The sequence below is a fragment of the Sturnus vulgaris genome, chromosome 5 (assembly GCF_052056855.1).
Source record: "Sturnus vulgaris isolate bStuVul1 chromosome 5, bStuVul1.hap1, whole genome shotgun sequence".
Taxonomy (NCBI): domain Eukaryota; kingdom Metazoa; phylum Chordata; class Aves; order Passeriformes; family Sturnidae; genus Sturnus; species Sturnus vulgaris.
The window spans coordinates 25,448,573-25,461,448 of NC_142247.1; the positions used below are offsets into that span (position 1 = coordinate 25,448,573).

Here is a 12,876-nt window from a genome sequence, read left to right on the forward strand (position 1 = left end):
TAAACCAGAAAATTATCTAGAATCTCTGAAAAGTGATTATGCTTCCTGAAATATTCAAATAAATGGAATTTAATGGAACAACAACAAAAAATGTTTAAAATGCCCTTCTTGATAATTCTCTATATGCATGATTTTTCTTTGTTCCTCTTTTTTTGTTCCTTTTCTTTCTTTTTTTTTTTCCTACTTAGAAGCTTTGTTATCTGGGTCTTTAGTTCTTCCTGCTCCTTTCATATCTTAGCTACTCTTTCAGCAAGAGTTTATGGCCTGTGAGCCAATTGCCTTTTTCTTCTTTAATTATGGAAGCTGAAGGCCACTTTGTCTGCCCTGAGTGCTTAATTGAAGGAGGACCATGCTAGCTTTTTTGTTCCTGCCTAGCTTGCCAAGAGTATGGTGCACTGCACAGAAGGGAGAACAGCTTCTTTGGTGATTTCTTTTTAACTAGCATCCTGAAGTAAAATGGGGAGCCAATAAGGAGATTATAGTACTCTGTCCCTTATTTAGGAAAGATTGTGATGGCCTAGTCTGGGTTAAGTATGTGGAGAATGTTCTTAAGTTTTTCTTTTACCTTGGTAGAAGATTTGGAAAATACTTTTTTTCAAGGAGTTCACTTAACATATCTTGTGTCTCTCTCTTTTTCCCCGTACTAAAAGGAGGAAGGGGTTATATTCACAAAGAAATCCCCTACTTTCTGCTCTTTCATCACTAAGTCATATTTTTCTCATTAATTTATTTTGAAAGAAGTATATGCATGGTCACCGCAAGTTGCTTTGGCTTTTTATGTGCCATTCCTATAAATCAGCCAGAATGTGACTTTGAACAGTAATTATCTCTATTCAGGTTTTATTATTTATTTGCCTTTGTATATTTGCCCAATTTGATATCTGAATGAGTCATTGTTTTATAGAAGGCATGTCTTTAAAATTATTCAATACAGCGATAAGATTTCTAAGCAGGGAATTTGAATTATTCTTACAGTATTTATGCTAAAATGACAATCAGACACTCTAGTTCTACCCTGAGATACTTGCTAAATTGGTAGTGGGATTGAACTTGGCTCTGACTTTTCAGAACATGCAGATCTTATGACTGAGTCATGAAGGGTGAACTGTCACATATCAAAGCTTAATTATTGCTTAAGTTTATCCTTCAATCATTCTCTGATTTTCTCATCTAAAGGAAAAATATTTCCTGTTGTGATGCCCTTTGTTTTGCCAGGAACAAATCCAATGATGCCAAAAGAAACCGTGGTTGCAATTTAGTGACAGATTTAAAAAAACAAAAGCCATAATTAAGTTACGCTATGAATATTGGTTATATATTACGTTGTCTCATGTAAGCACTTGGGACTTCTATTGTCTTTTTCTTTCTAGTGCATCATTTTTCCACAATATTGGAAGCCTGGTCATGTGCAGAGATTTTCTTATCTAAGGATACCAGCTGTTTACTGGAGGATGAAACTAGTTGTTCCTTTCTCAAGCAATGTCTGTCACAAGGAGACAAAAATGTGTGTATGACTTGATTTGTTTTCATAATGACGAATGTAGTTTAGTTAGGAAATTGATTATAAAAATAGAAACCAGGCTTTGAAAAGCAATTTGAAGATATGGTGTAGATCTGTTATGATCATTTTAAGGCTACTGAGAATATTTCACTTTCGTAGTTAATCTTTTCAGTGTCTAGCAATAATGTTAATGTGGGAAGCCAATGTTGAGAGTAGGATGCACGCTTGGCTGATATGCACCCAAATTATATGCTAACTACTTAATGCATTATTTCCATGGAATGAGTACATAGAATGCAAATGTAATATAAAGCTGAGACATTAATCTTCAGAACACACAAGTATCAGCACAGAGGAGCAGTAATCTCATTTAGGCTTTCTTCAAATAATGTTGAGAGAAGATTTTGACTCTCTACTGGTTTAGAGGCATAAGCAACAATTTGAGAGTCAGGATCTATCAGATTCAGGCTGCCCTTGAACAGTGTTTCAAATCCCAGCCTTGAAATATCTCAGAAACCTAGGCTGAAAGAAATATTCCTTGTATCAAGGGAGTACTGTCTCTGTATGACCCAGACAGGGACTGGGCTGTGTGCCATGCTGTTCCTCCACTTGTTCAGGTGTTGCTCGCTGTTACTCTGTTACTGTATTAATTCTGACCAAATTAAGGAAGCATCCTCTGTGTAGCTATGCAAGAAATCTCTACCTGTTGATATCAACAAACTACTTGGTGTTTATTTTACAAACTGTATTGTGCATGTTGCCTATGCAGACCAGTTACTTCAAATTTGCTCAGGGTTTTGATAATGTTCTCATTACACTGCTGCCTTCTTTGAAAGTTCTTCCACCAAATGAGGAAATTAAGCAGGTGTCATTTAAACAAACAGGTATATGAGAAAAGTAAGATTATCTTGGTCTTAAATATGTTCATTTGCCTCTTAGCATGCTAGAATTGTAAACTTTCAAGTTCTCTTGGTTCAGTTTGTGTTTATACATACACTTCTGTTGTTTTGCTCTGTTGACAAATGTAAGACAGAGGCAAGAAGTGCACCAACATCAGACCAAGTAGGTGGCAAGTATATTTTAGCATGAAACTTGCTTTCTATGATTTGGTCTAATCAAAATCAGTATGGAAGTCCCTGTCTCTACTTTGAGTTTTATTTGTCCTCATAAAACTTCGCCATTTCACCTCTTTGCTTGACATATTTCATGATTGTGGCATAAATGATTCCATATCTTTAACAGAAAAAAGTGTTGTAGATTATTAAAAGATTCAGTTTTCTTTAGAAGAAAACCCAGAATTTCCTTCTTGCTTCTAAATCCTAAGTATGTGTGAATACATTGACACAAATACCACTTTACTTTGGCTGAGGAGACCAACAGAATGTCTACAGATTCTTTGCAGGCTGAGTCTCTCTCATTCTCTGAAGACCCAAGACTTTGTCATGTCTCTGAATTTCTCAGGTGCTGCAATACCAGTTTTTAAGGCACTGTTTTGGGACACTTGGATACACATTGATGAAAAATTAGGACCTGGGATGCCTCATGGGTTTTTTTTGTTTATTTGTTTCAAATTCTATAGTACTGTTTTGCCACACTGAGTACAAGACTTTGGGAGATGGGAGGGGCTGCAGGTGGAATTCACAGAATCACAGAATTAGAGGTAATTGCCCATGTTTTATTAAACACCAGCTTTTAAAATCCTTCTACACAATGTCTGTGAAACATGTTGAAGAATTTAGTTAATCTTAACCGTGTTTAGCTTTGCATGCAAGTGGAGATCTGGTTGTACATAAAAGAATTTTAACAGAGTTGTCATACTAACATTTAAATCTTTTCTTTCCGGCACAGCAGCACTGTGGGTGTGTTACATAAATTGCCACAATGGAGTGTATTTCAGATCCTTCATCTCAGAGGCCATCTGTCATTGAAAGTGGCACATTCACCTGCCCATCACTTCTGCAGCAATGTGTGCACTAGACAGGGCATATCTCAGTGAAGTTAACAACAGAAGCAGCTCTTCATACAGCTGCCTTTGGAAAGACTTAGTAATCAAGTCACTCTTTCAGATGGGAACAAACACCACAAATAGATTGTTCTTTCTGTCTAAGAGAGCAACAAATGCTTTCAGTTTTGCTTCAGAAAAGAGCAAACTAGTTCCCTGAAGGATATTTTTTTACTCAGTAGAATCCAGTATTGCTTCTGTGAGCTCTTCTCTACTGTCTCTGACCCTTGACAGGTAATCACAGAGTTCTAATAAGAAAAATTATCCTCAAGTCCTTGAATGGATCTAGACAGGATTCAGCATTTTTGTGGTTGTTAATACTTATGCACTTCTCTCTATTTTCTTTCCACCTTTGTATTTCCTTTAACTTGATGAAGTGGAAGTAAGACAGGCATGATGTCAACCATTTTTAATACTATTTGTCTGGAGTGTTTTTTGCTTTGAGAATATGTATGCATTTCTGTATTTGTCTAACTTTTCTTTGATCCGTGTTTAATGCAAACTGTGTAAGTTGTTGAAGGAGGAGCTTGACAGTGTGGATGTGTGCTCACAATTTGCTCAAAGAATTTCAACTATGGGTCAGAGATTTTTCTTTCTAATCAGTGACAATGTACATAACCTTTCTGTCTGCTGTAAATGTTCCTGTCTGTAAAATGAGGTTTTACTTGCCTGCCTCACAGGCATGTTGAAGCTTAATTAGTGTAGGTAATAAATGCTCAGTATTATTTTGAAAGATCTATTGCTCTCTAAAATGATCAAGTTTGGATCTTAATTCACAGCTTTATGAGCTAGGGTTCAGTATTGACTACTTTGATTTTCATAAAGCCTCTCCTGAATTTAATAAGGGTTTTAACAAAATAACTCTTGAAAACACTTATGATTCTTCCTAATAAATAGCTAACTTGTACTTGCATAAAACTCATAGAGCTGTGCGCATTATCAGAGTTTTCTTGAATGACAGTCTTTGAAATGCAAATGTTGTACAGGTCTTCCTCGTCTGAAGAATATATGGTTGTTACTGAATTACCATATGTAAAATGTTTTTCTGCAGATATTTTCTTAAATTATTTTCTTTGGACTCCAGAATACAGAAAGAAAATAATTTAAAAATCATATTCATGTGGCATTCTTTCAACATTTCACAAGTAAAACCAAATTACACATTGGAAATGGATTCTACTTCCTTATGTTGGGAGAGTAAAGAGTAAAGTATTTGAGTTTTGGGGTGCCTGGATGTGTGCTTCATCAAGTTTAATCAATTTCTCAGCATTCCTTGGAAGATAAGTGTTGCAGTTTTTTTCTTTTCTCGTTTCCAACCTGATCAAAGAGGTCATAAGCCTTTTTTTATTATTTGTAAAATATATATTAGAGGTATTTCTGAAAAATTCTATCCATAAAGTTAAAATATGCAGCATAACTCCGAGGAGCAGTATGTATTGTGCAAAATTTAGAGAACATGTCAAGGTTCTGGGATTCTCTCAGAAGCTAAGAATCATAATAAATCTTGTTTCAATGTCTTTTTTCATGGTTAGGAACATTTTTTTCATAGTTAGGAACTTGCCAGTGTAAATACACAACAATGTGTAGAAAACAATAAAATAAACTCCACCACAGGTCCCTTCATTTTAATCCTTCAGACAACAGTTTACTATGTACTTGCTGATGTGCTGAAATTCGTGGTGGTGGTTGTTGTTTACAATGCATGCATTGGAGTAACTTTAGATAGTTGCATTCACAGCTGTGCCAGATGATATACAGAAGTGCTCATGCATAAGCTCACACACATGTTCAAGTAGACATGGCTTAAAAAGGATTTCTCTCTTGGTGGTAAGAAGGAGCCCCTGTACACTGGTGCTGTTTTAGGTACAACAATAATGGCATTCAGCTTACTTGTGTTCTAGCAAAAAATTCGCTATGTCTTTTTATGATGAAGAGTGAAGAGCATTCAAGGATTTTCTATATAGCACGGTTCTGTCTCTCCATCTATTTGAAGGGGAAAGTCTGCATGCAAGTTCTCTGCTAAAGTGTCAGAAGCAGTTCGTTATGTCCTTGATTTGTAGCTGATGCTCTTCTGGATGCATCTGATGTTTTCATTCATTAAGGAAGATTTCCAGCAAACAGTTTTATATTTTTATCAAGTTAAGATGTCACTGAAAACAAAGCTGCAAAGCACTTCTGTATTCTCTAACACTGATCCAAATGCAGTAAGTGTTTAACTTTTGGAGATTTAAACTGGCTCAGAATGACTATTCTGATACTTCATGCTTCACCTACTGTACTTTGGTATTTCTTTTCTTGTTAGGAAGCAAGTGACTTCTTAGATTCCACTTACTGTACAAGACAAATATCTTTATGATTCTAAAGATAGTCTAAAAGGTTGCCTTATTTTTCTTTCTAAATTTATATTTAAAGATCTCAGTGGAGATTTTTGGTTGTCTTTCTCAGGAAATGATGGATACCTTAGACAGGGAATTCCTCATGCTTCTGGCATTGGTTCTGACAGATAGAAAATATGCTACTGGCTTCTCATGCTGGTGGGTAAATAAATCAGGAGTTCATTTGGACAAGAGGAAATAGAATGAAAATGCATCAGGAGTAGTTCAGAGTTAGCACTAGGAGAAGATTCCTCACTCAGACGGTGTTTGATTGCTGGAATGGACTTCCCTGGGAAGTTGTCATAGCACCAAGCCTGAAAGACTTCAAGGAACAATTGGATGAAGCTCTTAGTCATATTATTTTGTTACAGGTAGTCCTCTGAGGAGCAGTGAGTTGGATTTGGTGATCCCTATGGTCCATTCCAACTTGAGATATTTTATGATTTAAGACTGCAGAGTTTTTGACCGATTGAACTAGGACTGCAAACTTTAAAACATTTTGTAGTTCATGTCTCACAGCAGGTGCAGATTTTCAGTATTTGATTTAATAACACTTTGTGTGGAGGATGGTTTTGGAAAATCAGACTAAGTAGCAAATTGCTTTCCCCAGAAGGAAAAATTAACACTATGTGAGTGAAACAAAGGATGCTTCTTTTATCTTTTAAAAAAGAGCATGATCCCTCCCTGTGTGCCCAGGAAAAGTATTTTTAATTTCTTTTGGGGGTGATTTTCAGGGTGATAAGCCAATAATTATATAGCCTGTTTCTTTAGCTATGTACTCTGGTCCCCTGCCCATTCCCACTCTAATCTGGAGGATGAGAAAAAAGGGTCTCATTCCTCAAGACCTGTTGAGGAAGGGGAATTCTCTGTACATTTTTTTTTTAAACTACGGATTTCGGTGAATAAGTGTGAGATCTAAAAGTGTTGGCCTCTACTGCCTAAGCTAAAAGACAAACAGTGTCTGCGTGAGGTCTACCTGCAGAGTGTGACAGGAGGAAGGATTGTCACACTCTGAGCTTGACCTATTTTCCTTGTTAGAAGAAGAGAATGAGTGAATGTCCTGGATGCCTGTCAACTGCATGACCGTAGAATCATTTATATTAAAAGAGATTTAACTAAAAGAGTATAGCAACAAATATTTACTTACTTTAGTTAGCACATTCCTGCTGTATTTAAGATTTTTCTCCAAGGAGAATATCAGAGCTGTGTGCAAAGAAGCATGAAATTCTTTTTATAACGTAGACTGTTAGGCAACTCTTCATTTCAAGTGCCCTGTTTAGTCTCTAACAGCTGAAAAGAAAACAACTTAGTTTGTGTTTTCCTTCTAAAAAAGTAATTTCCTGAGGGTAACTTGGCTTAGGGAAAGACTGGGGATAAATTCAAGTTTCATACAATCCCCAGAAAGTCAGTTGCCTTGTGAATCTTACAGAAACCATTTGAACATCTTATATGTGTAATGTTTGGAAATAAAATACTGTGAAAACATGATTTATTGTTTTTAGGTAGAATGAAACCGGCTTCAAAGATTTTTGTTTTGTAAAAGACAAATTTCTTATCCTTACCCTTTGGAGAAAAAGCTTTTCATATTTCTTTTTATTGACGAGTTATTTTTAAGGACCTGTATTTCCCCCTTTTTATATAGAAATTCTCCTCAGTGATTCAGTTTTGTGCTGGGGTACGTAGTCATACAGGAATTTAAAATAACTATAGTGTGTAAAATAGAGAGTGTAAAAAATCATAATCCTATTGGAAAGTCAGGGTTATACTCACTAATATTTAGCGTGGGTTATTTTTTTTTCCCAATGCATGAAAAATCTGCACGAATATAATATTTATTATTGTGAGTCAGATAATGTTCATTACTTGAACACTGTACTTAATACACTCATTAAATGGTCCTTGAGATGGTTCTGGGGAAAAACAGATACGAAGTGTAGGTTCAGATTCTGTCAGGTTTGCTACTAGGGACAGTTTTAGTGGCTGCTTGCCAAGGGGTAACAGGACTTCAGGGAGCTCATCTAGCCCACCCCTGTGTCCCAGGGCAGCAACAGCTATCTCTGCATCTTTCCAAAAACTGCTGTACCCGTTTTGGCCAGGACCAGTTGTGGAGTATATCAGTAATCAACACAATCTTAGTAACTCCCAGCTTTTTGTTTACATTTAGTCCTTCACTTCCACCTTGCTGCAAATTCTTTTTCCAGTAAACTTTATTGTAACTAATAACATTCTTTATGTTCACAGCTAGTACCTATTTAGAGGCTGTAGATCCCTATTGATTTTAATATTCCAAAAGCAAGTCAGTTGTATAATTCACTGTAAAAATGGGTGACAGTAAAATAGGGAGCATTCTGTAGATAATCTGTTTGGAAATAATTAATTGTCATAAATGCATCCAAAAGGAAGTTGTCTGTTTTTTCTCTAGATTAAAATATCTTGTAAAATCTACTGTTTTCTGTAGGGTTTAAGATATTTGTCCATGTGAATTTTTCATTACTTTTCCATTATTGTATGAAAGTAAGGAAACTAATTACTTTTTTTAGTCACCTGGAAAATTTCCAACTCAAAAAGTTTTTGTAATATATTTATCTTTCCATGATAAGAATTCAGTATTTTGAGTAAGTTAGACCATTTCTGACTCACAAGATTCAGAAACTCACGAATATAGAAACTCATGAGGGTGAAGGAAATGGCTGGGTTTAACCACACACCCAGTTTCTATTAAGCTGGTTAAAAGAGGGGTAGGGAAATACTGTGCTTGCATTCTGCAATCTAAAGACTACATTTTTAAAGGATGGTAAGTGAATAGAGGTGTTTACTTAGCTGAGTTCTGTTTTGTTGAGAAGATGATGGTTTCATTTGTTTAGCAAGGAGTTAAACAGAAACTAATCCTTTAGGCTTACTTTGAAAGGTGGTTATCTTTCCAGCAAGAGAGAGCATTGTTTGCTTTGCCAGAAACAGTCTAAGTCTTCCTTAAATCATCATGTTCTCTAAAAGAATAAACTTCTTAGAGGAAGAATATCATTGGCAAAAGCAATATCTTTAGAAGATTTAAAAAATTAATGAATGTGATTTCATTTATATCTAACAAACATAGGCATTTTGCTTGATGTAGGCTGTATTAAAACTTTTTGTGAAGAAAGTAATTTTTTTGTGTACAAGTGCTCTAATAGAAGTATCACAGGTTATGGGAAATGTAACAGAAGTGTGGTTGGCTCAAGTTAATTACATTAATTCAAATGAAATACTGTTCTACTGTACTCCTCAGGACAAGCAGAGAAAGTACCAAAACCTTTTTCAGCCTGTATTTATCTATTTCAATTATTTTTGACAGTTTGTGTTGCATGTGTGCTTTAGCTACAGTGCCTTTATATCGACAGTTGGTAGCACAAGCCTTTTAAAGCACAAAGGGTAGCAGTACTTCAGCCAATCTGTGATAAAAGGGAAAAAATGAAATCACTATGGAAACTGCAGGAAGAATCTAAAAGCTTTCTTTATAAAGTAAACGTCTGATGTTTGTGACTGCGGGGGCAAAAAATTCATAAATCTGTACGATGCTATCATCTCTGATTTGTTATCGCAGCAAATGCCAAGTCTAAGCAGTCTGACCTTAGCCTTATTAAGTGCTTTCTTTTCAGATACAGTTATTATTTGACAATAGAGAGACTGCAGAGCTCCAAGGGGGAAAACTAATATATTTAAAATATGTGTGTGTGTGTGTGTGTGTGTGTACGTGCGTCTGTGTGCGTGTGTATATATAACTATCCATCTTTTTTACCCTGCAATGCTTAGAGAGTTGAGAGCACCGAGTGTGGGAACTCAGGGACTACTATTCTGAGCACAATTGAGAAAACTATGTTTCGTCCCATTGCATGTGCTTGTCTTTGATCTCAAATTGAAAATCTCTCAGCCTCTTCCTCCAATCCAAAAGCAAATAAATACTGAGAGAAAGAAACCTCTCTCCTCCCAGCACATAGGGCCTCCACAACCGAAAGATGAAGGTGGCTGTAAGAGCTCTGATGAACCTGTTTGGACAACAGAGAGCAAAAAAAAAAAAAAAATACCTGTCTTGGTGGAGGAGTTTAAGAACACTGCAGAGATCATCAGACAGTACAGAATATCTTGGCTCACACGGGCCATTCTCTTTATCTCAAAACAATACCAGCCAAGCTCCTCCGTTCCTACAACTGAAGAGCTGCCGGAGCAGGAGGACAGTAACTAGCACGGCTTTTAAGTATCAATCTTCTTGTCTTATTAAGAAAAAAAAAAAAGAAAAGGAAAGATAAATACATTAATCGAAAGCAAGGCAAGATATCTGGTAAGTATTTTTATTGTATTTGGCTGCTTAAGATGGAAGATTGTTTTTAGTCATAAGTATCTGCTATAAACAAGATTTGAATGAGTGTGGGGCTTTTGTGAAGTTTTTTAGTTATATAAAAATTTCATGCCTAGAAACGTAGATAGTTTTTGGATTTCTTTGTTTTGCTGTTGTGCTGTTATTAATGTGCAAGTTTTCCAAGTCTGATGTTTCAAGATGCTCAAAAGAGCACTGTTCCCAGGCTCTTGGAATACGAAACTGCCCATGAGTAATACATATTATTGTATATTATATATACACACACAAAACCAGGCTTTAATATTTGTTTTAGTATAACAGTTTCAAATATACTGATAATGACCCAAGCCAGGCAAGTATTTTCTCACTGTTTTAAGCTCTCAAAACAGTGTGACTACTTTAACTCTTATTGAATAAATTTTTATATGAAGATTTAATCTATGACAGCTGACAGCATAAAGTTATTTGGCTATAAATGTGAGAAGCCAGAAGAATTCTTGATTATATTTGGATTTCATAGTACATTGGTGAATACTGCTATAGAGTGTGCTTGTGTTATTAACAGAAAGATTCCAGGTTAACAGTAGAAAAACAGAGAGAATACAATTCTGTCAGGAGCAGGTCAGTCTTTCAGTAATAAATATAACTCTAAGAAAATATATAGTTTGACTTATTGGCTTCATTGCAGCTTTTTATACCTACAATGAAAACCAATTATCTGTGGAGGAAATTTGACTTTGTGGAATGGAATTAAATTGCTTTTTAAAGGCTTGCTTAAACAGCACTAGCTGGAGGGAAGTCCAATAACATTTTTAGCTCTGAATTGTAATGACTTTGCTACATTAATAAATCAGGTTGTGTTCTGGCTTTTATCAAAAGATTCCAAGGAAGAAAACTATCCACGGCATCTTGAAGCCACAGGGGCAGTCCTGACTTGCCTTTCTCCATCCAACTACTTCACTTCAAAAAGTGTCCCTTCAAAAAACAGCAACTCCCAGGGATCAGTGCTTGAAACGGTAGGTCCAAATCCATCCAACGTGATGAAAACAAGTGATAAATATTAATTCCTGCTAACAAGTGAATTGTCAAACCGGAATATCTGTAATGTAGTGTGCCTACTTAAATCACTGTTCTTAAGGAAGCACGAGGAAAACTCCTATTCATGTTCAACACATTTGGGGTGGTGTTGATATTGTTTAGGGAGCTCGGGATATGTTTTGTGGGTTTTTTGTTTGTTTATTCTTGTTCTCTTTATCCTATTTGTCTCTTGTCTTGATATGGAACTGGGTACAAGATTGACTTAAAAAGTGAACTTTTTCAAAAGAGATGGTTTAATTCACTCTACATGTGTGAACATGCCCTGGTACTGTAATTCATGTACTACTAGTTAGCTAGGCAAATGTTTGGGCTCACTGTTGAATGGAGGGAGGTTTTACAAAGTATGTATTTGGGGCTCAGAACCTGGAACTTTAGAAAAAGAAATGGATTTATTTGAACGGTGCTTTGGTCTGCTGATGTTAGCTCTAAAGTAACCAGGGGAGGAAAAAAGATATTGTCATCTTTTACTCTTTTTCTCCAACAGACCACATATCAAAAATGTAATCTGTAGAAAGAATGTGAACTGGTGAAATCTACCTCTGATGTTTGTTTCCTATGCCTTTATATAGAATGTTTGTAATTATTTTGCTGAGTTGTAATCCCTGACATTTGCTTTCACAAAGCATCTAATGGAGAATGCAATATTCTAATTATGTTCCTGTTGAGTACAGAGTTGAGGGTAAAAAAAGTTGTGCTCTTTAGAAGAGCATTTTAAAGAAAAACAATATTGTTAATAATATGCATACAAAATTTTGGGAAGGTTAAGGATTCTTTATTGACTGTAATTCCAGGTGGTTTTATATTGCAGTATACGAACATAGTTGAATGTATGTTAATTGTAAGTTCTTTCCTAAACTACGTGCTTTACTTGCCTACATCCAAAGCAAAATAGGTACTGGCTTCTGTCAAAATATTTTTATATCTTTGTGTTTGCTGTCTTACATTTTTCCGTATTTTCTGAGATAAATTAAGTCTAGTTACCACATAATAAATAAACATATTTTGGTTAAAAACAAAATCAATGCTTCCTTATATGATGTTTTACGGTAGCTTTTGTATTAAGGAAATGAAAATCAAGAATAACAATGAGTTAAATTTAAATTGCACTTCATGAAGATCACCTCCTGTTACGTTCTTTTGTATAGAGAACTAGCCACAAACAATGTGAAGTTGTAAAACTGACTTATGATCATGGAGGGAGCTCACATTTTATAGATAGGTTTGTCCACAAAGTGAGGTAAAAGGTTAATTGAGGTTGCATATTTGAATACATTATGTGCATTTCACCTCTGTAAGAAATTACTGAAACACTCTGCTTTTTTCATATCTGGTATGAATAATTTCTAAATACAAAGGTATTTACTACAGAATCATTAGAATGAAATTTCCAAAGGAGAATGGATATGTGATGCTGGTGTGTACCTTTGTTTGCCAAAGTGGGGCTGTGTGGGTTAGCTGAAAGAAATGACTCCAGCAGTCTGTTCTCAAGCAAATTTCTCAGATGTGGAATTGTTATGCAAGACATACCTGGCTTTCTTTATGCTTTCTTTTTGGGAAATCAGTTCAA

At 35.6% G+C, this 12,876-nt stretch overlaps 2 long non-coding RNA genes across 5 annotated transcripts in view; both read left to right on the forward strand.

The window, feature by feature from the left end:
* Positions 1–5,329, forward strand: part of LOC148223592 (uncharacterized) — a 143,121-nt gene extending 137,792 nt beyond the window's left edge. For 2 of the 3 annotated variants that reach the window (XR_015803827.1, XR_015803828.1), the window contains exon 8: positions 1,371–5,329. This is a non-coding gene — a long non-coding RNA (uncharacterized LOC148223592). The remainder of the gene's footprint in view (positions 1–1,370) is intronic. The other variant, XR_015803826.1, reaches the window with a different exon arrangement.
* Positions 5,330–5,333: 4 nt separating this feature from the next.
* LOC148223593 (uncharacterized) overlaps positions 5,334–12,876 on the forward strand; it is an 80,949-nt gene continuing 73,406 nt past the window's right edge. Inside the window, exons 1-2 of one of the 2 annotated variants that reach the window (XR_015803824.1) lie at positions 5,334–10,193; positions 11,091–11,227. This is a non-coding gene — a long non-coding RNA (uncharacterized LOC148223593). Of the gene's footprint in view, positions 11,228–12,876 lie in introns of both variants that reach the window. The other variant, XR_015803823.1, reaches the window with a different exon arrangement.